The 22,330-nt window shown below is 42.8% G+C and overlaps 1 protein-coding gene and 1 pseudogene across 1 annotated transcript in view; one reads left to right on the top strand and one right to left on the bottom strand.

Moving 5' to 3' along the window:
- CLVS1 (clavesin 1) overlaps nt 1-22,330 on the top strand; it is a 146,662-nt gene that overhangs the window by 84,639 nt on the left and 39,693 nt on the right. The window lies entirely within an intron of this gene.
- Nucleotides 8,055-11,029, bottom strand: LOC108383294 (high affinity cAMP-specific and IBMX-insensitive 3',5'-cyclic phosphodiesterase 8A pseudogene; annotated as a pseudogene).

A 22,330-nucleotide genomic window follows, 5' to 3' on the forward strand; every position in this document is an offset into this window, starting at 1 on the left:
TGCACCTTGCATCACAACCTAGCTGCAGAACCCTGGGTTTCACCCTATTACCTCTGTTCTTGGTTCTCCATAATGACCATTGTTCCATTGCTAATGATTGCAGGTTGGATTTTCCAAGGAACAGATGATAATAGCACAGAGCTCAACAGGCAGGAGATTTATCAGGAAGTGCTCTTGGGGTCAACACTTTTTAAAGGAAGCTATTGGAAGAACATTTGGCAGCAGGAGAAGTTAAGCTGCAATTCAATCATTTCCAGGTGAAAGCTTCAGGTGTTCTGAAGCTGAGATGACCCTTCAGACTTCTCTGATTTGGGGGCTAAGGGGCTGGACATTTCTATTCCCACATTGTTCAGCCAGTGCGTCAGGGCTGGCCTGGGAAGTGGTTGTGAGCTTGGGCAAGGTGGCTCTCTGTAGCCCGAGGCCCCAGAAGGCATTGTGACTGAGAACTTCCTCCTGGTGGCACCCCTGCAGCGAGGAAGGAAGTCCTCAGTCTTGAAGGAGGCCTGGCAGCATATCAGAATATCTGCCACAATAAGCACAAGATATTTGTTACATCCTGTAGTGAAATATCAAGGAACTTCCTTTATTCTAAATCTGGATGCTTAACTACTTTGTTCTTGGTTATATACAGTCCCAATTATCCCCAGAGTGGAGGTGATAACCAGGTAGTACAGAGATGATGAGGAGTGGGCTAGGAACTTGGTGACAGTTTTCCATGTGGGTCTATGAGTTGTATTTCTGTGTTTCAAAAGGTAATTATATATATCCAACTGATCTTTGACAAAAGAGAAAGGCAATACAGTGGAGAAAGTTTGTCTTTTCAAAAAATTTTGCTATAACAATTGGATATCTACATGCAAAAAACTGAGTCTAGACATAGAGTCCCTTATATTCTTCTCAAAAATTAACTCAAAATAGGCTCCAAACCTAAATGTAAAATGTAAAACTATAAAACACCTAAAATATAACATAGGAGAAAATATATGTAACCTTGGGTATGGTGATGACTTTTTAGATAAAATACCAAAGGCACAATCCATGGGAGAAACGATTGAAAAGATGGACTTCATTAAAATTAATAACGTCTGATCTGCAAAAGACAGTGTCAAGAGAATAAAAAGAAAAGTCACAGACTAGGAAAAAATATTTGCAGAAGACACATCTGATAAAGGACTGTTTTCCAAAATATGCAAAGAACTCTTAAAATTCAACAATAAGAGAATAAGCAAACCAATTTAAAAATAGGCCAAAGGCCTGAACAAACATCTCACCAAGGACGGTAATGCAGGTGGCAAGTAAGTATATGAAAAGCTATTCCACAGCATATGTCATCAGGGAAATGCAACTTAAAACAATGAAATATTATTATGCACTTTTTAGAGTGGCCAAGGTCTGAAACATTGACAAGCCCTGGGAAGGACATGGAGTAACAAGAGCTCTCATTCGCTGTGGGTGGTAATGGAAAATGGGACAGTCACCTTGAAACAATGTGGTAGTTTCTTACAAAACTAACATATTCTTACTGTATGATCCAGCAATCCCGCCCCATGGTATTTACCCAAAGGGGTTGAAAACTTATGTGCTCATGAGTGTCTATAGCAGCTTTATGCATGATGCTCAAAACTTGGAAGCAACCAAGATGTCTTTCAGTAGGCGAATGGAAAAAAGAAACTACGGTACATCAAAACCGTGAAATATAATTCAACACTAAAAAGAAATGAGCTATCAAGCCATAAAAGACATGGAAGAACCTTAAATGTATATTATGAAGTGAAAAGAGTCAATCTGAACATGCTACATACTGCCTGATTCCAACTATATGACTTTCTGGAAAAGGCACAACTGCAGACAGTAAAAACATCAGTGTTAACCAGGGGTTGTATGGAGTGGGGAAGGGAAGGAGGAACAAGTGCAGGGCTGAAGATGTATGACACCATAATGATGGATACTTGTCACACATGTGTCCAGACTCACAGTATGTGCAACACCAGGAGTGAAGCGTACTGTAAGCTATGGACTTTGGGTGATTATTATGCTGATTAGTTATAACAAATATCCCACTCTGGTGGGGGATATAGACAATGGGGGAAGCTACTCATGTGCGGGTGCCCGGGAAATCTCAGTACCTTCTGCTCAATTGTGCTGTGAACCTAGAACTGCTCTAAAAAATAAAGTCTAGGTGAAAAAAAGGCAATTATTTTCCTCTGACAACAACGATAAAAAAAATAGAACTTCCATTATCCACTTAATAGGCTGAATTAATGAGTTATAATAATCATATAGAAGACTGATCTTTAAGAGATCATCAGATTTTTGCATCAAAAGTTATCCTGTATCAGCCAGTCATGAAATTCTAATGGTATATATACTGTATATTCCTCCTTTTAGAGCAATGCTTTGAGGAAATGCCATTGTTTAGAATATTAAGTTGTCCCAGTTACATAAATATTTTATGGATATTTTATGTTTCAGGCTCAAAGAACTTTAGTGAAAACACTAATGTTGAGAATGCCTGGAAATCACTTTCTCTCACTCTGCGGTTTGATCTCTTAAATGTAGTCAATAATGTCTAAAAGAACCGTGGTATCTGTTCATTACAACTTGTTTAAATTTTAATCAAATTTAAAGGAATATTTATGCCACCATTTTAATACAACACATCATTCTTTGTTCTGCTGGGGAATTCTGGCAGAATGAGCAACAGCGGAAGTCTTGTTCTTGGGTTTTGTAATGTTTCCAAAATCAATTTTTGGAATTATTTCATGTAAATCACTGCAGCCCAACCATTACCATCAACACTCGGCATTTATCAATGTTCAGCCAACACGGAGACTTAAAGAGCTTACTGTGCGGAAGTGTTTTACTTAGGAAGAGCTATTGCTCTGTCTCCCAAGGCTATTTACAAAATATTTGATTCCTCTGAGGACCCAGGCATTTGTTAAGGGTTTGGAGAAGCTTACTTTTCAGTCGCGGAAGGAGATGCACACTGCACTTTTCCCCTCCTGTGTTTATGTCGTTTTCCTTTGACCAATCACTTTATCAGCTCATTAACTCTAAATTCAAGGTTTACTGTGTGACTTGTTTGCTCTTGTTAAAGATGGTCTTATAGTATTTGTGTTATAAATATTATAAATATTTGACTTGCACTGTGGATGCTATTTAGTATAAATATTTTGCTTATACTGACTATGACCCAGGCACTTTTCATGTATCATTTACTTTCCAGCATAAACCTCTGAGGGCTCACTGTTATGTCACCACATTTTACAGCTGATGAAACCAAAACCTAGAGAGATAAATCACTTATCTGGGGGGGCGGGGGGGCCTAAGGAGCAGGACCAGCACTGAAGCCCAAACGGTGGGCCTCTGCGCTCACCTGCATCCAAGTGGTTGTACCAGCAGCAGCAGCTGGGGATTGTTTTGAACATTCAGAACATTTTGAACGTTTTCGATAGGGGTATCTCCCTTTCTCTACCTCCCTCCTCAAACTTTCCCAGCAGCTCTGAGCCAGTCCAGTGCAAAAGGGGGGGTCACTGCTTTTCCAACTCTTGGCCCAAAGGCCAGGGAAGATTTGGAACAATAGAGGGTTGGCCCACTACAAATTGTGTATTTCCTGAGCATCCCCTTCTGTTACACCATTCTGGCCTGCATCCAATCTCTCTAGTCTCCCGAGCACATTCATTCTCAAAATGCCTAGGTTCACTCACTCTTGTGAATCCAAAGCTCCCTACTCACTTAAAAAGCTAAAACAATAAAAAGTCTGTCAAGCCAGTGGGCAATGTGGCAGTTGCCAAGAGTAAATGAATGGATAAAGTAATTGTTATTATTTGGAAAGTCAGCTTGGGCAGATTCCTTTCAAGTTATTAGTATATTCTCACTGAATCAAATGTATGACTCAGGCTCATAGTGTATTCATTCAACATCAAATGTGGATCAGGTACTTTTCTAAACAGGACTACAGCAGAGAACAAAGCTACCTTGCTTCCTGAAGCTTGCATTCTGGGGCTTTATTACACAATGTGTGGTCCACAATCACCAGGAGCTGATGCGAATGCAGAATCTCAGGTCTACCCCAAACCTACTGAATCAGAGTCTGCAAATCAAGGAGGTCTCTAGGTGATTTGTATGTACATCAAGGTGGAGAAGCACCGCTCTTACAAATTGGATCACAGAATAATACAATCTGAACTTTAAATGCATCAATTAACTCCCCTGAAGGGCTTGTCACAACCCACATCACTGGACCCCACTCCCAGAGCTTCTGAGTCCATAAATCTGGGGTGGAGCCCTTGAGTTTGCCTTTTAAAAATGTCCCCAGATGCTGCCACTGGCATAACCACCTGGATATAGGTGAGAGCAGAGGCCCATCATTTGGGCTTCAGTCCTGTTCCTGCCACTTATGGACCCTAAGAAGTCATTTATCTCTCTAGGTTTTAGTTTCGTCATTTGTAAAATGTGGTGTGATAACAGTATGACCTTAGAGGTTTATGGTGGAAAGTAAATAGTACATGAAAAGTGCCTGGGCTGTATCAGTACTTCTGAATGATAGAGTGTTATTAAAAGAACGAAGAGGCCAGCCCTTTTCCGTGGACGCCTGTAGCTCTGCAGCACAGGGATTTCAATGAAATTGTTCTCCACTGCCCCAGCTCTCTAAGTGTGAATCTCTGAAAATTAGACCTTCCAGGCTGCTTGCTGGCCCTACAAGCAAGTTCCCTTCTTTCCCTGCTCACCTTCGTTAATGACTTCGGTCCAGATTGGTGTCCCCTGCCCAGACTGGTACTTTCTTTCTACTCTTTTTCTTCCTATTCATGTGATAGCCTTTTAATTATCCCCAAAGTGCACTTCCAATGCCTTTGCAGTGATTGATTATGGGGTCAAAATTGACCTCTTTCATCCTATAAGACTCATTCCAGAAGTAACATTTACAGTGTCTTGTTGATCCTTACAGTTTTCAGATATTAAATAATATTAGATAGGAATAGATTGAAGGGAAAGGACATTTGTATTTTGCCAAGAAGTTTCTTAATCTGTGTTTTCTGAACACTCCAGGGATGCTTGAAGAACACTTTCTCTCTAGACAAACTTCTTTTTACATTCTCAGGCCACAAAGCCGTAATTCTGCATCTGTAACAGGGCAATATGTTGTTATGGATATATTAGAGGAAACAGTATCTCCCTTAATGCTCTGCTTTGTTAAGTATCAGTGAAACTGAGGAAGATAATTAGAGCTAATGACATTCTGGTGATCCTGATGGCAGACAGCATGGCCCATTTAAAACAGTACCAGTTTGGTCTGTCTTTGGCATATTTTTGATAAATGGTGCTCCTGAACTCTCATGCATTATAGACCTAGCTAATGCTCTGATTCACCTATTTCCAGAAACAGTTACTAAGACTTTACTTTGAGCCAATCATAGAAATAAACAGATGTAGTCCTAAGTCTCAAGAGGTCATGATTCAAAACAGAGGCAGACCCATAAACAAGTGGTGAGGATAATGTAGAATGTTCAGAAAGGAGATAAGCACCAGTTAATAAAATCCCAGTTCAGACAGGAGGAGTTAAGAATGGCATCCTCATATCCCATCTGATTCTTAGCACATGAGTGCAGATTAGCCAAGTGAAGGCAAGGTGTGAGAAATTTCAGGCAGAGGTAATATGGGCAAAGATATAGAAGCAAGACATAATTCAGTAAGAGAAAGAAACAGAACTAATATTATATTCCTAGAGTGCACAGGGCCAGGCAAGGAGCTTGTGTGCTTCTGGACCATGCTAAGGAGCTTGGCCTCTCACTGCAGTCACTGGGGGCCACTGAACATACTGAGGCAGGATGGCAGCCCAGATTTATATTTCACATGGGATCAATTTGGAGGGTATGAGCAGGGAAGATTCAAGGCAGGGGAACCAATTAAAAGGCAACTGCAATAATTCGGGTAGGAAATAATAAGGGCCTAAGCTAGCAGTGACAGAAGGGATTTGATAATGCCATGAGAAAGAAAATGGGCAGCACTTAGTGGCTGGATACTTGAGAACGGGGAGTGGCGGGGGAGGAGTCAAGGATGAAGCTTGGGGGTGCAGCTAGGGTGAAGGCTGGGTGGCTACACCAGCCGAGGGGATCATGCAGATGGGAGTGGGCAGGTGTGGGGAGATAACGAGCATTATTTGAGTGTTGGACATGTTGAATTTAATATCCCACGGGATATTTTAATTGTTTACATTAAGTCTGAGCTGAGGGGAGAGATCTAGGCTGGACTTAGAGAGTTAGTATCATTTGGAATCATAGGAAAGAAAAATATCTTTCAGGGGAAAACTCTGGAGTGAGGAAAAAGGACTGAGAAGAAACTATGGAGTGAGGAACAATGACTGAGAAAAGAACCCAAGTGAAGAGCAACGTAAGTGAACAAGGTAGATGAAGAGCTGCTCACCACAGTGGGCAGGGAGGTTGAGATGGGGCACTGGAAAGATCACAAGCTCACCTCCTGACACAAACTAAGGGTGTGGAAACCCCTTGGTGGAAACCACCTTGGAGGAGGCAAACCAGTTCAGTGTGGCAGTGAAACAGCATCCAGGGAGCTCTGGTTTGAGGAGGGAGGTAGAGAAAGGGAGAGAACACTATCAAGAAATGTGTCCTACAGACCTCAGTGGGTGGGTGCAGAGAGGTAACTGGAGGGCAGGGGGCGGGAAGATGGTAGTGGATTCAGAAGTATTCCGTCTTGCTTTTCTGTCAGACACAATTTTAAGCAGAGGAATATATTAAGGGCATTAACAGAGCTGTGGAGGATCAGTCTTGACAAAGGATTGACCTTTGCGAATTGTTTGGTTCCGGGTTAGTATTTCTCAGTGCCCCAGAGAAGAGATCTCTGCCTCTCATTATGAAAGGAAGTGTGTGGCTATCCAAGGATGTGATCTGAATATGTATTTGCAGAAATATGGGTTACTACCAATTTCTCGCACCGTCAATGTCCTGGGTTGCAGGGGGGGACCTAGTGCTACAGAGTTAAGCAGTATTCAACATTCTTGAAGGGCCCCCTGTTGAAAGAACCTGTGTGGACAACCTTACCCTGCCCAACCTACATTCTCTAGTAATGAAACTATAGGTATTAAAATAATACACAATGGGAAAGAATCAGTCAGAGCTCTTCGGTTTTATGGAATAGAAAAGCAACTCCAATCTGGCTCAAGCAGAACTAAAATGGAATGGGGACATTGATGTAACAGAAAAGTCCAGAACTTCTTTACCTTCCAGGCTCAGCTAGATCTGGAGTTGCAGTTGAAACAATGCCATAAGGACTCTGTCCCTCTCTCAGTTACCCTTTCCGCTGAATTGACTTTGAGCATGGAGTTTGCCTCAGAATTTTTTTTCACAGGGGCAGTGAAGACTCTACAGTTCCAGGTACAAGTGACCTCTGGTGTCTGCATTCTTGGCAGCAGTGAGTGGATGGAGGGGCACTTTGGCCAGACCAGATTCTGAGCCCACCCAAGACCTAGACTGAGAATGTTAGATGGGTGGCATGCAAAAAATGTTGGGTGATGACAAACATTGCCACTTAGAAATGTAAGGTAAAAGATTGGAGGGAAGTTTTCTTGCAGTTCTCTGCTTGCTGGCCAATGTTGCAGGTAGGAATTAGGAAGTTGAGCTTGGCTTCTCTTTGGCAATTAGTTCTATGGATAAACTTGGGAAAATGGCTTAACATCTATAGAGATCTAAGGTTCTTCATCATCAAAAATCAAGAGGAATGCTGCTGAGCTCATGTTTTAATGAAAGCTAATGCAAACTGTGGTTCTCATGTGACTTTCTGAGACCCATGCAGCAGGCCCAGGTAAAGTGGACTACATGTCACGCTGTGGCAATGGCATCGGATGGTGGCTACCAAAGGTTACTGATGTCTGTGTGCTTTCACAGGCTCTGCAGACAGGGGACTGTGCTGCCTAATACTGAAAGGACCAGGGAACTCTGGCTGCCTTCAGGAATATCAAATGACCAAGGGACAAAGCTTCAGGGCCCCAGACAGTGTCACACGCTATTCAGGAGGTGATCAGAGATACTCAGCTTCATTTAATCCAGCCCCTTCCAGTATTTAAAGTTGTTGTCAAGGTGCTGCATTAACTAAGGCAGGTCCTCAAAGGCGTCCCAGGCATCAAACATGTCTGTGATGAAGTAGTCAATGAAGGAGATCTGGGCCTTGGGGATGCTGCAGGTGTGTCTGTCAAACACCCGCATCACTATGGGCAAGCCCTGCTGCTTCTCCTCATGCATGTGAGAGTAATACTCTTCTGAGATACGTCAGTCCATTCAGTGCACTGTTCCAAGGACTGGCAGGATTGGACACATCAGTACACTTAATCAGCATTTGTTTAATCAGAGTCCTGTTCTCTGGAGTCCTGAGCACAGTGTTTATGACTTCCTGATCTTTATCAGTTTCTCCATTTTCTTCAAGGGCTGACAAAGGCTTGTTGATGATGTTGACAAATTTGTTGACATGTTCGAAGTGCCTTGAAATTTCTGTGGCTAAGACCATATCAATGATGCCCTGGCACAACATTAGATAGTCATTCATCTCCATGTTTTTGAAGATACTGCATTTGTCATCCCTTGTGGTCAGCTGGAAGACCAAGGTTATGTGGTGGCTCTCCAGCACAGCAGTGTCATTCATTGTACAGAATGGCCAGCTTGCTTCCAGCATTACACAGGAAGGAGCAGGTCTTCCCAGGGTGGTCCACATTGTGAATGGTGGCAGCAATGAAGGCAGCCACCTCATCAACTGGATCTAGTTTGCTTTATCCTCTCTTTGCAAAGAAAATATGCAGTGGTCTGAAGCACATCAGCAGAATGCTTGGAATTGTGGTAGGGGTTGGAAGAATGGTAATTGGCTTAGATAATTTGCAATCATGATCTCAGCATTGTCTCAGAGCAGTTTAAGAATTCACAGATTCTAAAGTCAGCAAACATTTTGAGACCAAGGTGAATCAAAAGCCTTTTATGAGTGGCAGCCTCCAGTTCAAAAATATCAAAGTCCCAGGATTTCTCATTTTCCGTGGCCCGAGCTATCCATGGTGGGATGTCGTGAACGGTGATGGGAGTGAGTATACTGCTTGAAACCTGTTGAAGGTTTTTTGTTGAAAGAACACATTCATTCCCAGATAATTGTTGTAAACCATCCGACATCAGACCCCTGACAAGGGCCCTGGCATGCAGGTCGTCGTCCTCACTGCCCAACTGTGGCGAGTATAACTCAGTGGTTCTTAGGATTTCCAGCACACAGTTGAAGGCTTCTGTCATAGGCATGGGGCTGCTTTCCTTGGCTGCACTGATGATACCAATTACCTTGGTGATGGGTGCCTTGATCATCATGGAATTTATCCAGGCCATGGAAGAGTGCGTCTCCGGCTGGCAACTTCACTTGCTTGAGAGGCAATAGTTCTGACATCTAATGAGCTTTTTCTCGTGTCTTTGTGTTTGCCTGACTGATTATTTGTTTGAGTGTCAGACTGAACACATTCAGTTATTTTCTCAGCCTTACTGTTGCCATTGCACACTCTGATAATGAATACATAGCATCTAATTTTTCCTCCCTGTCCAAAGACAGGTTTTATCTTCACATTTTCCTGTATGTTATCTCCATATTTCTCCTCAGCATGGTAAATTCCTTGCCACTCCTTGCCTATCCTGATGCACAAATTTATAGTATCAAGCATATCAGCCTTTTTTTCATTTATAGGTGCTTCTGCTAACTCCTTCCCTATTAATTCACCTGACTGATAGCCCACTGTGGTTTCAAATACAGGATTTGCACACAGTATAATGCGGTCTTCGCTTGTAATTTCCTTCGCTTCTTGACTTTTCTCTAATGCCACGAATACTGAGTTACAGGCCCTGAGTTTCAGCTGTGATCGCGCCTCTCCAAACTCCAGCTGGAGCAGTTCATTGTAACAGGCCATGAGGCTGGGGTTTTCCACATACCTCCTTGTAAAGCCAGCAGCGATGAGGAGCATTACAGAGGACTCTTCTCTACATGCCCTGTATACTACACCAATAATAATTGTGTTTTCTGAGAGTTTTGATGATCTGATAGACCTGCACAGTGCCTCACCATCCAGCTGTCGGGGATTTCTGCAGTCTGTGATGATGAGCCATGATGTTTGTCCAGGAAACAGGCAAGGACAGCCTGGGCCTCCTTGGTAACTGTACAGTTAAGCCCTGCCTTTTCACATGCCCTATAGAATCCATTACACTGGTTATGTTCTTTGGTAAACACTAAAAGTACCTGAAACTGATCTGGAGGAAATATCATGGGGCCAAACTGCACATCAGCTGCCACCTTCTCACTGCTGCCACCAAGAGGCTCTGGCTCCACGAGGTTGGTGCCATGGGCCCCGGGTGAGGCAGTGACCAGCGGTGGGCCGGGGGCGCTGGGGCGGGTGGCGCATGATGACTACCTATCGAACATACCCTTCCTCCCGATTCTTTATTTTTTAACAGAACTTGATCCTGCCTTCCAGTTTTTTTTCTGGGGTATAACTTCTGAAGATGTCATGGAAGTGCTATCATCAGAAGAGTAAAAACTAATTATATTTGTGGGGTACTTTCACTTCATATCCATCTGACACCATAGAGAAGCAGGTAACATCCCCGTTTTATAGTGGGGTCCACAGTTGGTGCTTGTCCTTGTGGCTGTGTCCACATGATGCCTTTGAGGAGAAGAAGCTGAGGTAGGGCTAAAAAGGACGATTAGCTGCGAGCCCAAGGTGCTGTCCCAAGGAGACAGGTCTGAGAGCGAAAAGCTGGTGGGTCTTATAATCTATCACCAGGTTGCTTCCTTGCACATGAAAAGTGAAGAATTTAATAAAAAGTGAAATATTTAATAACACCTGTCAACATAGGTTAAATTAGAATATTTGCCTAAGGCATTAAAATGTGAAGATACTAAATGCCAAAGTCAGTTGAGAAACAGACACCCAAGATGTAACTTTCTGAAGGAAATAACCAAGAAACAGTCAATACCTCTTGGGTTCCTCACCCAAATTGTGCATATCTACATGTTGGAGGATGCTTTGAACTTTATTCCTTGGTGAAAACTCTTCTGTGATTTCTTCACCCTGTTCTTCACTGAGAAGGGGCAGAGGATGGATAGAGGGTGTGAGCCTCAGGGCTCAGGGTAAGGACCTTCCATGTACTTAGAGTTTGACCCCTACCTGCCAGCCCCAGAGATGGAAAGGCGAGAGAGCTGGGCGGGAGAGCATTCCAACAGAGAATCGCAGTGAACCACCAGGAAGCAGGGGCCAAGTCAGGGCCTGGGCTGGAAGAGGAAGGTGCGTCGCCTACCACAGGGATGTCACTCACAGCTGGGTTCTTGCAGGAACCCCCAAGGGGATACCTAAGGAGTCAGTTCTAGGATTTGCCATGTCAGAGAGCTCAAAGTCAGCCTATGATCTTGCTGGTCAAGTTAGAACATTCTGTTTCCCTCCCTCCTATTCACTCCTCTTGCTCCAACTCAGAGGAGAATTTGGTAGCAGCTCTGGGGGTGGCAGTGGAGGAGACTGTAGAGAGAAGCTGACCTCAGGTAGTGTGCCTATGATAAAGGCTAAGAAGCTGGAGGAAGTGAGTGAAACAGATCTCAGCACTGAATGAAGATTGAAGGCATTCTCATTTCAGATTTGTGATGTGTAAGATGACTGTGGGCATTTCTGTTGCATAGGAATGACCAGCAAAGTCATGGGGCCTGCTGGTGTTTTTATCCAGTGGTGGGAGGGGAAGGATTCCCCCAAACCCTAAGTTTGAAAGGACAGTGGGAGGTGAAGAAAACAAAACATGAATTTGAAAAGATAGATACAATTTTATGTTTATCACTGTGTTATTTACAATAGCCAAGATAAGGAAGCAACCAAAGTGTTCATCAATAAATGAATGGATAAAGAATGTGTGTTACATATACACAATGGAATATTACTCAGCCATAGAAAAGAATGAAATCTTGCCATTTTGACAACATGGATAGACATAAAGGGTATTATGCCAAATTAAGTAAGTCAGACAAAGACAAATACTGTATAATTTCACTTATATGTGAATCTAAAAAACAAAACAAATGAATGAAAAAAAAAAAAGAAATACACTCATAAATTCAGAGAACAGATTGGTGACTGCCAGAGGAGAGGGTTTGGAGGGGTGGGGGAAATATGTGAAAGGATTAAGAGGTACAAACTTCCAGTTATAAAATAAATAAGTGACAGGGATGAAAGTATAGCATAGGGAATATAGTCAATTATATTGTAGTATTTTTCTATGGTGACAGATGTTAACTACATTTATGGTGAACACTTTGTAATATATATAAATGTTTAATCCCTCATGTTGTACAATTGAGACTAATGTAATATTTTGTCAACTATACTTCAACAAAAATGAATACATAAATAAAAGTACAGTGGGAGAATTTATCAGTTGTATGCTGGTACTACTTTCAAAATATGTAATATAAATTATTAATTTTAAATTAATAAATATTAATAATAAATTGAACCCCCATGAACTCACTATTTGACTGAGGAAATAGAATATGCCTAGCTCTCTTAGGCCCAGTTGACCAGTATCCTGATTTTGGTTTATTTTCATTAGCTTCCTTTCCTTTATGGTTCTATTATATTTCTTAGTCTTCTATAATGTGTTGTTCGATTTGAAATTTATTAAATGATATCAAACTATGTGTATGTGTTTTTCTATGACTTATTTCACTTGCTCTTGAGCTTCTAAGATTCATCCATGTGGAAGCGTGTAGCTATAATTTCTTCCTACCCACTGCTGTACACCATCTTATCCGCTAAACCTCCTCCTCCTCCACCTCCGCTTTCTTCTACGCCGCTTTCTTCATTTTGTGAATCTATAACAAGCACTTATGGACTTCCCTGCCTGTCGATACCTGGATTATTGGCAGTTCTTCTATTATAATTACACTGCCTGAAATGTCTAAAGGGGCCTATGCGCAAGGGTTCATTTAGTGTGTATACCTAGGAGTGATATTCCTGGATTGTATGGTATTGCTTTTAACTTTCACAAAATTGTTTCCCAAAGTAGTTCAGTTAAATTACAACCACCCCCCTCTGTCTGAACCCTCTCATGCCAGGTCCAGAGTCCCTGTGGCTACACATGCCAGGTGATACTTGGTATGGTCAGAGTTCTAAATGTTTGCCTATCTGGTAGTTTAATATAGCATCTCATTTTGTCTCTAACTTGCATTTTCATGATTGCTAATGGGCCTATTTATCATTGTTATGAATTAACCCAGTTCTATACTTTAAATTAGAATTGTGGAAATCAGATGGAAAGGCAGGGTGGAAGGGCCATTCCGTCTGTCTCTAATCTGTACTCCATCTAACAAATGGTTTACCAAAATATATTATAAATTCTATGGGAGAAAGTCAATCTGGTTTTGGGGTTAGTCATATCTGGGTCCCAAGATGTGGCCATTCTGCTCTTACTGCCAGATGCACCTGTGAGATGCCGAGCTGACCGTATGCAAGCCCGCGTCGCTCCTGGCTTATTTTTCCTATTGCTGGGTTAGTGGATGGAAACTGAAGGCACTGTTCGAGCATGACTTCTTCAGTGTCCAACTTGCCAGCAATGGGGGCTCTAACTCAGGAAATAAGGCCCTGGATGCCATGTCTTTCAGAAGAAGTTACTAAGAGTCTCCCAGGAGGCAGGTACCATCCTGACCTTAGATGGGTATCCGGGGAGGAGGCATTCCCTAAACCTCTGGCTGTAATTTGAACACCTCCCTCGTGTTTTGATCATTCTCTAGTCATCATCAGCACCCTCTGGACAGCAGGATTTGACTCCATAATGCTCATTCATTTTTCTCTAAGGAGATACATCACAGTTGCAAGGTCTTTCAGATAACATCATGTTCTAGTGTCTAGCTTGAGATTTAGAAACCTGACATGCTTTAAACCCACATTTAAGAACTTTGACTGATTGTTCTATGTACAAGTGTTTTGTAACAGAGAGCCTAGTCCTTCACCAGAAGTTACATTTACTCCCCTTTATTAATTATCCTGTTTGTGCTATCTGTGGCAGGCTGAAAAATAGCCCATAAGGTTTTTGAGAGTGTTATATCAGCAGAAACATGCCAGCTTGGACTGAGAGGGACAGAGAGAGGATGCGAGGAAAGAAAGCTGGTGGACTCCCCAAGCCCCACAGGTAGGAGGCAGGCTGATGAAAGCGCTCAGTGGCAGACCTGTGCTCTCCTAGAAAAAAGGATGGCTCTGAGGGTAGAACCAAGGGCCAGGAGCCGCAGAGAATCATTCCCAGGTCCTGACGTGTGATGGAGTTTGCCTACTTGCGTTGGGATATCGGTTGGGGACCACAGACTCTTTTCTTCCTTTTGCTTTCATCCTTTTTGAATGGCAGTGTCTATAATTGTTACCCTATGCATGGCCCACCATTATTTTTTGGGAACATACAACTTGATTTTTAATTTCATGAGAAGAATGGAATTTTGCTGCTGGACAGATTATATACAGAGACTCACCTATATCTGACTTGGACAATTTAGATGAGATTTGGGATTTTTGAGCTGATGAGACTTGGATGAGATTTGGGATTTAAAGTTACAATGGGTTAAGACCTTTGGGCACCTTGGAATGGGGGTGATGTACTTTACGTGTGGGATGTGTGTGAATCTATGGAATCCTGATCAGGGGTGGACTGTGGAAAACTAAATAATGACCTCCTAAGTATGTTCATGCCTTAATCCTCAGAACCTGTGAATATGTTGCCTTATCTGGCAAGAGGGGCTTTGCAGATGTGCTTAAGGACCTTAACATCAGAGATTATTCTGGATTATCCAGGTAGGCTGATATTTTCAAGAGGGTCCTTATAGAAGAGAAGAGTAGGTGGAGTCAGAGACAGAGGAAAAGGGTACATGAAGCAGAGCCTGGAGTGACAGAGCCATGAGCCAAGGAATGGCAGAAGCCTCTGTAAGGTAAATGAGAGAAGGAACAGATTGTGCCCCTGGAACCTCCAGAAATTACCAGTTCTGCTAACACCTTGATTGTGGCTCTCTGAGACTCATTTTGGTTTCCTGACCCCTAGAGCTGTAAGATAACTGTAAGATAATGTATTGTTTTAAGGCACTAAGTTTGTAGGAATTTGTTATAGCAGCAACAGGAAACTAATACAGCACCTGTTGGGCCTGGGTCTGGAAATGCTCTGGTCCATTCAGGAATAGAGCAGCTGTGTGAAAAGGAATGAATGAGGGAACATTTTCCCAGGTGGAGTATTTCATTATAATTGGTGAATTTTCTTTTTCTCAAAAGAAATACTATCCTTAAAAGAACTACAAAGAAGAAACTGAGCTATTTAAAGCTTTTCTAAAACAAATGCTCTGTAATGAGCACATTCTACCTGGTGTTCAACACATCAGCCTTTACTAAATAATTAAACTGACTCCATTTAAAAAACCCGTTCTCTGTAGACCTACAGCCTCTTATGAAAGAAACTAACCATGACACATAACATTACCTTTGCCAAAATGGCAAGAAGATCACATTGTTAATATTCCTATGAAGCCCTGGTAGGGAAAAATGCCATGGTTACAACCTGTGAGTGTGTTTTTGATGGCACTGGTTATTTAGGATAGGTTTGGGCTGATCTGGCAAGACACTGAAGTAAAATGTGTGAGCTTTCCATTTTAGGAAGAAAATTCTTCACACAGGGGCCTGCCTTCCCACGTTTATGTTCTTCTATTGATTGATCAGAGATGCCGAGCACACAATAGTTAACTCATTTAAATTGAGTCAGTGCAAATGGCTGGTCCATTTACATGGCTGGTCCAGCCTTTCTCAGTCACAAATAAATAAATACAGATTCATTTATTGAAAAAGATTTGTAAATGGAAACATTTGAAAATTACCTTTAGACATTGCAGTATCTATGTTGTAGAGATAGCTGATTTATTGGCTAGGATTTTTTTCTCTTAGCCTTTGAGCTCCTTCGATTAAATACCAGTTTGAATTTATGGTGCCTGTGTTAGTCACCAACCTATCAGGAAGCCTGACATGTGGATTACATGTGTGATAAAAGATAGAGAGCCAGATAAGGGCGGGGTGGAGACCTGACCATCAGCAAGAGCAAGACGCTGTTTCCTCCCAGGTCTGGAGGGCCAGGAGGGAGAGGTGGTGTATAATTTCCTACTACTGTTCTAGCAGGTTACCAGAAATTTGGTGGTTTAAAATAACCCAGATGTATTGTCTTACAATTCTGAAGGTCAGGAGTCCAAAATGAGTTTCTCTAGACTAACATCAAGGTGTCAGTAGGGCCATGCTTTCTGGAGGGCCTAGGGGAGAACCTGTTTTCTTGCCTTTTCCAGTGTCCAGAGCTGCTCACATCCCTCACATACTGACCCTCCTCCTCCATCTTCTAAGCCAGCAATGGCTGGTCCAGCCTTTCTCAGTCACCTCACTCTGGCACTGACTTTCCTGCCACCTCTTCCACCTTTGTCCTTAATCCCAGATAATGTCTTTATTTTGAGGTCATCTGATTCACAACCGTAAGTCCCTTTGACATGTATTGTCACATATTCACAGTTTACAGGGATTGGGCATGGCACCTGTGGGAGGCCATGATTTTGCTTTTACCAGGTGGTATTGCTGGGACCTGTGATACAGTGGGTGGAGCTGGGCCAGCGGGATGATGGCCGTGCATGGAGAGGCCTGCACAGGACTCATCCCTGACGGCACCAGTGGGGAGAAAGAAACACCTTGGCTCCTCACTGCAAAATGGGTAAACATCTAATCCTAAACTGACTTCTCTCCTTTCCTTTGCTTTTCATGTGGAATCTCAAAACCTTTTTTTGGTTGTGCTAGAGAATATATTTTTATGTATATACCTCATTTTACATCTGACAACTATACACAACTTTATGAAGTGTACCAATGTAAGGGAAAAAAGACCAACCCTATTGAAATTGGCCCATTGAACAATGACCAAATCCTTGCCTTTAATCAGGTGACAGTCTGAGTTGTTTGTGTGGGAGAAATCCTGTGATTAGAGCCACTCTTGTCAGTGCTTCTCATGACAGTGGGGAGTGTGACCATCTGTAATCTAGCCTCTAGGGCTATCTCATTCTTCCTGGATACAGGCTAAATGCGGTGAGTTGGAGGGTCCAAAAACTGTGTGGCTTATTCAAGGTTTTCCCAAATCCCAGGAAAAAAATAGCTCATTATAATGTGCTCATGAATAAAGTAAGGTCATTGTTATGTCAGTCCGAAGAAATTTACAGCAAATGGGATTGAAAGGATCACTGCATGAAGGAAATGCCAATGTTAAATCTATGGGCAGTCTCTTTAGTGTGGCATGTCATAAATTGAACTCAAGCACTGTGAGAAGGCTGGGGGAAGGAGAGACAGGGAGGCGCTGAGCTTGATCTTCGTTTCCCTTCCTTTCTGGAACACACATGCTTGGTCGCTTTTTCTAGGGGCTGCCTCCCTCCCAGTGAGGAATCACTGCCTTCATCCCCTCTCGCTTGGCTTTTCGAGGCTGTCTTCGAAATGCTGCTTCAGCAGCTCCCTGCAATGCCAGCATCAGGTGTCACAACCACAGGGGTGACTGGGTTAATGGCCATGCTGTTTTCCCTGGAGAAGCAGAGACAGACAGGCCAGCCTTTGTCTCTGCCAGGCGAGGTCTGAATGTAAAGCTTCATCCCAGGCAGGCTGCCTGCGAGCAGGGGGTTCAGGGTCATCTGGCCGTTGCTCCTCTGCTTGAGCCTCAGGCTCCTGTGCACCACCAGGCCCTTGGTGGAAGGAAAGGAAATGCATCTCTCTTCTCTTGCCTTCATTCCAAACCCAATTTGAGTTGAGTCCCAGTGGTCAGACCTGCGAAAGGACCCTCCTCTGCTGGAATTTCCTGTGGCTCCAGTGGTCTTCTGCTTGGTGATACCTGTGTGTCAGAATTGGGGGGTGCAGTAGGAGTGGAAATCGTATTTTCATCTTTTTTCTCCCATCCACCTCCCCCACCCCATTTTTGATTCAGCAACGCTGGGTTTGCACGTGTGTGTTGCCCTGGCTGTCACCTCGATGAAGATGGTAGAGACCACAGCTCCTACTGCCTAAGCTCCGCACAGTGCTAAGTGCTTTACAACATGGTATCAGCTTATCCTCAGGAAAATGGAGGCCATTACTATTATCTTCTCTGCCTTAAATATGAGCAAATGTAAGGTTCAAAAAGTTGGGTAACTGTTATAAGCTGAATTGTGTCCTCATCCCCACCCCCAAGTCCCACTCTGAAGTCAAAATCCCCAGTACCTCAGAATGTAGCTGAGTTTGGAGAGAGGGTCTTTATTTTTATGTTTTATTTAGTTTTATTTTTTATTAAGGTATAATTGATATACACTCTTATGAAGGTTTCTCATGAAAAAACAATGTGGTTACTACATTTACCCATATTATCAAGTCCCCACCCATACCCCAATGCAGTCACTGTCCATCAGTGCAGCAAGATGCCACAGATCCACTGTGTGCCTTCTCTGGGCTACACTGTTCTCTCCATGATCCCCCACAGCATGTGTACTAAACATAATACCCCTTAATCCCCCTTCTCCCTCCCTCCCCACCCGCCCTCCCACACCCCTCCCCTTTGGTAACCAGTGGTTCATTCTTGGAGTCTCTGAGTCTGCTGCCATTTTGTTCCTTCAGTTTTGCTTCATTGTTATACTCCACAAATGAGGGAAATCGTTTGGCATTTGTCTTTCTCTGCCTGGCTTATTTCACTGAGCATAATATCCTCCAGCTCCATCCATGTTGTTGCGAATGGTAGGATTGGTTTTTCCTTATGGCTGAATAATACTCCATTGTGTATATGTACCACATCTTCTTTATCCATTCATCTACTGATGGACACTTAGGTTGCTTCCGTTTCTTGGCTATTGTAAAATGTGCTGCAATAAACATAGGGGTGCATATGTCTTTTTGAATCTGGTAACTTGTATTCTTTGGGTAAATTCCTAGGAGTGGGATTCCGGGGTCAAATGGTATTTCTATTTTTAGTTTTTTGAGGAACCTCCATATTGCTTTCCACAATGGTTGAACTAGCTTACATTCCCACTAGCAGTGTAGGAGGGTTCTAGAGAGAGGGTCTTTAAACACATACTTAACATTGAAATGAGATCTTTGGGACAGGCCCTAATCCATTAGGACTGGTGTCTTCTTAAGGAGAAATGAAGACAGAGACACACAGGAGTAAGACCATGTGGAGATACAGGAGGAAGGCAGCCTCTGCAAGCCAAGGAGGGGGGCCTCAGGATGAACCAGCCACACTGACACCTTGATCTCAGACTTCTAGCCTCCAGAACTGTGAGAAAATACATTTCTTTTACTTAAGCCGCCCAACCTGTGATATTTTGTTATGGCGGCCCTAGCAGAGCAATGCAGCAACTTTCTCAAGACTACACACTGGGGAAACTTGACCAGAACCCATGTTTTTTATGTAAACCTCATAAGTTTTCTATAATATGCTTCAACTAATACCATTTAAGCGTTAGTTATAATTCTGAAAGGACACACTTTAAAATACTGGGTGTCTCTATCTCCTTCCTTATTTGTAACATATTTACTGAATTTTGAAAGAACTCATTCCCCACCTTACTTCACGCTACCATTGGTGTCCAGTGAAGTCTAGGTGAAATTCTCAAAACAAAACTTACTCAATTTTTCTTTAAAGGGGAAGAAAAAACAGCTTTCAGTTTTTAGGGCAGAAGGCAGGTTTCAGGAAATCAAACAAACAATAAGATTTGGAAATTCCCCAGAGTGGGGCTTTCTGACTCCAGAGTATAGGCACACAGCCCCCCCAGAAGTGGAGTACTCTTGGTTTTCCCAGAGGATTGAGACCCCAGGCATGGGGAAGGCTGGGCCGGGAACGTCTGCCCAGGGCAGGCCTGTGAGGCTCAGGGCACCCTGCTGGGAATCCTCTTCCCAGCTGGGAGCCTGGGACAGAAACAGGGTGAGTAGGCAGGGTCAGGGAGCAGCGCTGACTAGGCCCTCCCCCTGGGAGCCAGGCGACCTACTGGTTGATCCAGATCTACTGGTTGGGAACACTTGCACCAGAGGATCTTACATAACTGTGTATTTCGAGTTCTACAAAAGTCTGAATGTAGTGACTACTGGATTCTGGCTCTCACTGTTCTCTGGCCTACTCTGGGGCTTCACATTAATAAATTAACACAGAGACCCCTAACACAGGGAAAGGAATATGTGGCATTTCAAAGCACATCTGGCTTTTTATTTTTAATACTGAGACAGGGACCATGGCCTAGACAGTGTAGGATGAGGACCTCCAGAAAAAACAAAGCAAGATAATCCATTGGGAGTTTTGCTTTGGACTGCTAGGGGGCCCAGCTTTTTTTTCTGACTTTACCCAGGTGCTGCTTTTATTCCTCCAGCCCTAAACAAATAACTTGCAATCTGGGCAATGTAGCAATCAAGCCCAAAACAATGTAGTAAAAACAAGAAGGATTCCATCTTGAAAATAAGATTGCATCTTAAAACCCAATTAGTTAAAAAGTAAGTTTCTTAACAAACAGACAGTAACTCAGCCCACCTTAGGAGCAAAGCAGACAGCCTTGAGTGATATGCTCTCAGACCAGGAAGCTGCTATCCTGGGAGGAAATCAGAGCAGTAAATTTCTTGTAAATAACCAGGAAGACTAATAAGAAATGTAGTGTTTCTACAAAGGTAAACATTTTGGGACCACTTAGGAGGTGTGCATCCCTAGCCTTTGTGGCTCAATTGCCTATAAAACCCCTAGACAACCCACCACCCTGGGACTCTCTTGTCCCCCCCTGGTGGGAGCCAGGAGCTCTGTCTTCTTGCTTTATCTCTAAATAAAAGCCTCTGCCTTGCTCTCCTACCTTGAATGTTTACAAAGTTCATTCTTCAACCCCACGAACAAGAATCTCGGCATCAATACCTTAGGAAATTCATTCCATTAGTCAGATTTTTTTGTTAGTTTATAAAAAATTCACAGCTTTTCTGAGTTTTCTCTGGCTTAGTGTTAACTGCTTCTTCACTGGTTTCTTTCTAAAAACTTGGGAATGACCAAATAATAGTAAATGACAGTTTTTGTTGCATTCATGTGGATTTCAACAGGCCAAAAATAGGGGATTCAGTATGTGGTCAAGCTTAAAAAAATTCAGTATGTGGTTGGAAGTCTGACTGAGGTATGACCTTGCATGTAATGAGTAGGCTGCTTCCCCTTTTGCCAGGCAGAACTGACTTCTGTGTAGTTTTTTTTTTTTTTCAGCAGAAGTAGTTACCTAATGATATTGTTTGGCAGGAAAATAGATATTAATGGGGTGGAAAGAGAACAAAGTCACTAAAGCCTCTAGAGAGGACTCATTTACCAGTTAAAACTAGAAAGCCAGAAAAGACTCAGGAGTTAATGAGTTAATCAGTTAAAGTTCAAAAGGTCAGGAGCAATTTGGTCCTAAATGTTTGAATATTCCCCAGATAAACAGAAGTATCTGAGCACAGCCCATGTCTTCATTGTGTAAATTCGATCATTGTAAGATTTACTCTATCCTGCTAAAAGGTCCACCTAAAAACAGCATAATAAAGACAGGGAGATCCTCCCTTAAAGCCAAAATTACATTTTGAAAAAACCCAGGAAGTTAAGAGGAAAGATTCTTAACATACACTTTAGCAAACAACAAATAACTCTGCCCACCTTGGAGGAAGGGCAGACAGTCTTGATTGATAGGCTCCCAAACCAGGAAGCTGCTATCCTGGGAGGGATCCAGAGCAGTACATTTCTTGTATTAAGCTAATTTTGCAAAATTACCTAGAGGACTGATAAGAAACTTAATGTCTCATTAAAGATACTTGAGACCAGTTAACAAGCCCACACCATAGCCCTTTGTCACACTCCTGAAAAATCCTTAAAAGGGGGAACCCCCAACGTTTCAGTGCCCTCCTCTCTCTGAGGTCACCCACACTTAGAGTGATTAACTAACTTTTCCCAACCTTTCAGGGTGCTCCTTTCTTTCTGAGGAGGTCACCTGCACTTTCTCTCTAAGTAACTTGAAATAAACTTTTACTCTGCTTCATTACTGTGTCTCTGCCCTCCAATTCTTTGTCGTGGTGGTACAAGAACCAAGGAAAATACACAACACCTCACCCCCAACATATTTGGTGCTGTGACTCGGATGGATTTCCATCCCCAGTAAGCTGAACCGACCTCTCCCACCAACATATTTGGTGCTGCCTGACTCCAGTGGATTTCCACCCCTGGTAAGCTGCATGTGCCTTGACCCCTGGATGGAGGCACTCACTCACTATCTACCTCTT

Source organism: Manis javanica, chromosome 2 (genome assembly GCF_040802235.1).
Source record: "Manis javanica isolate MJ-LG chromosome 2, MJ_LKY, whole genome shotgun sequence".
NCBI lineage: Eukaryota > Metazoa > Chordata > Mammalia > Pholidota > Manidae > Manis > Manis javanica.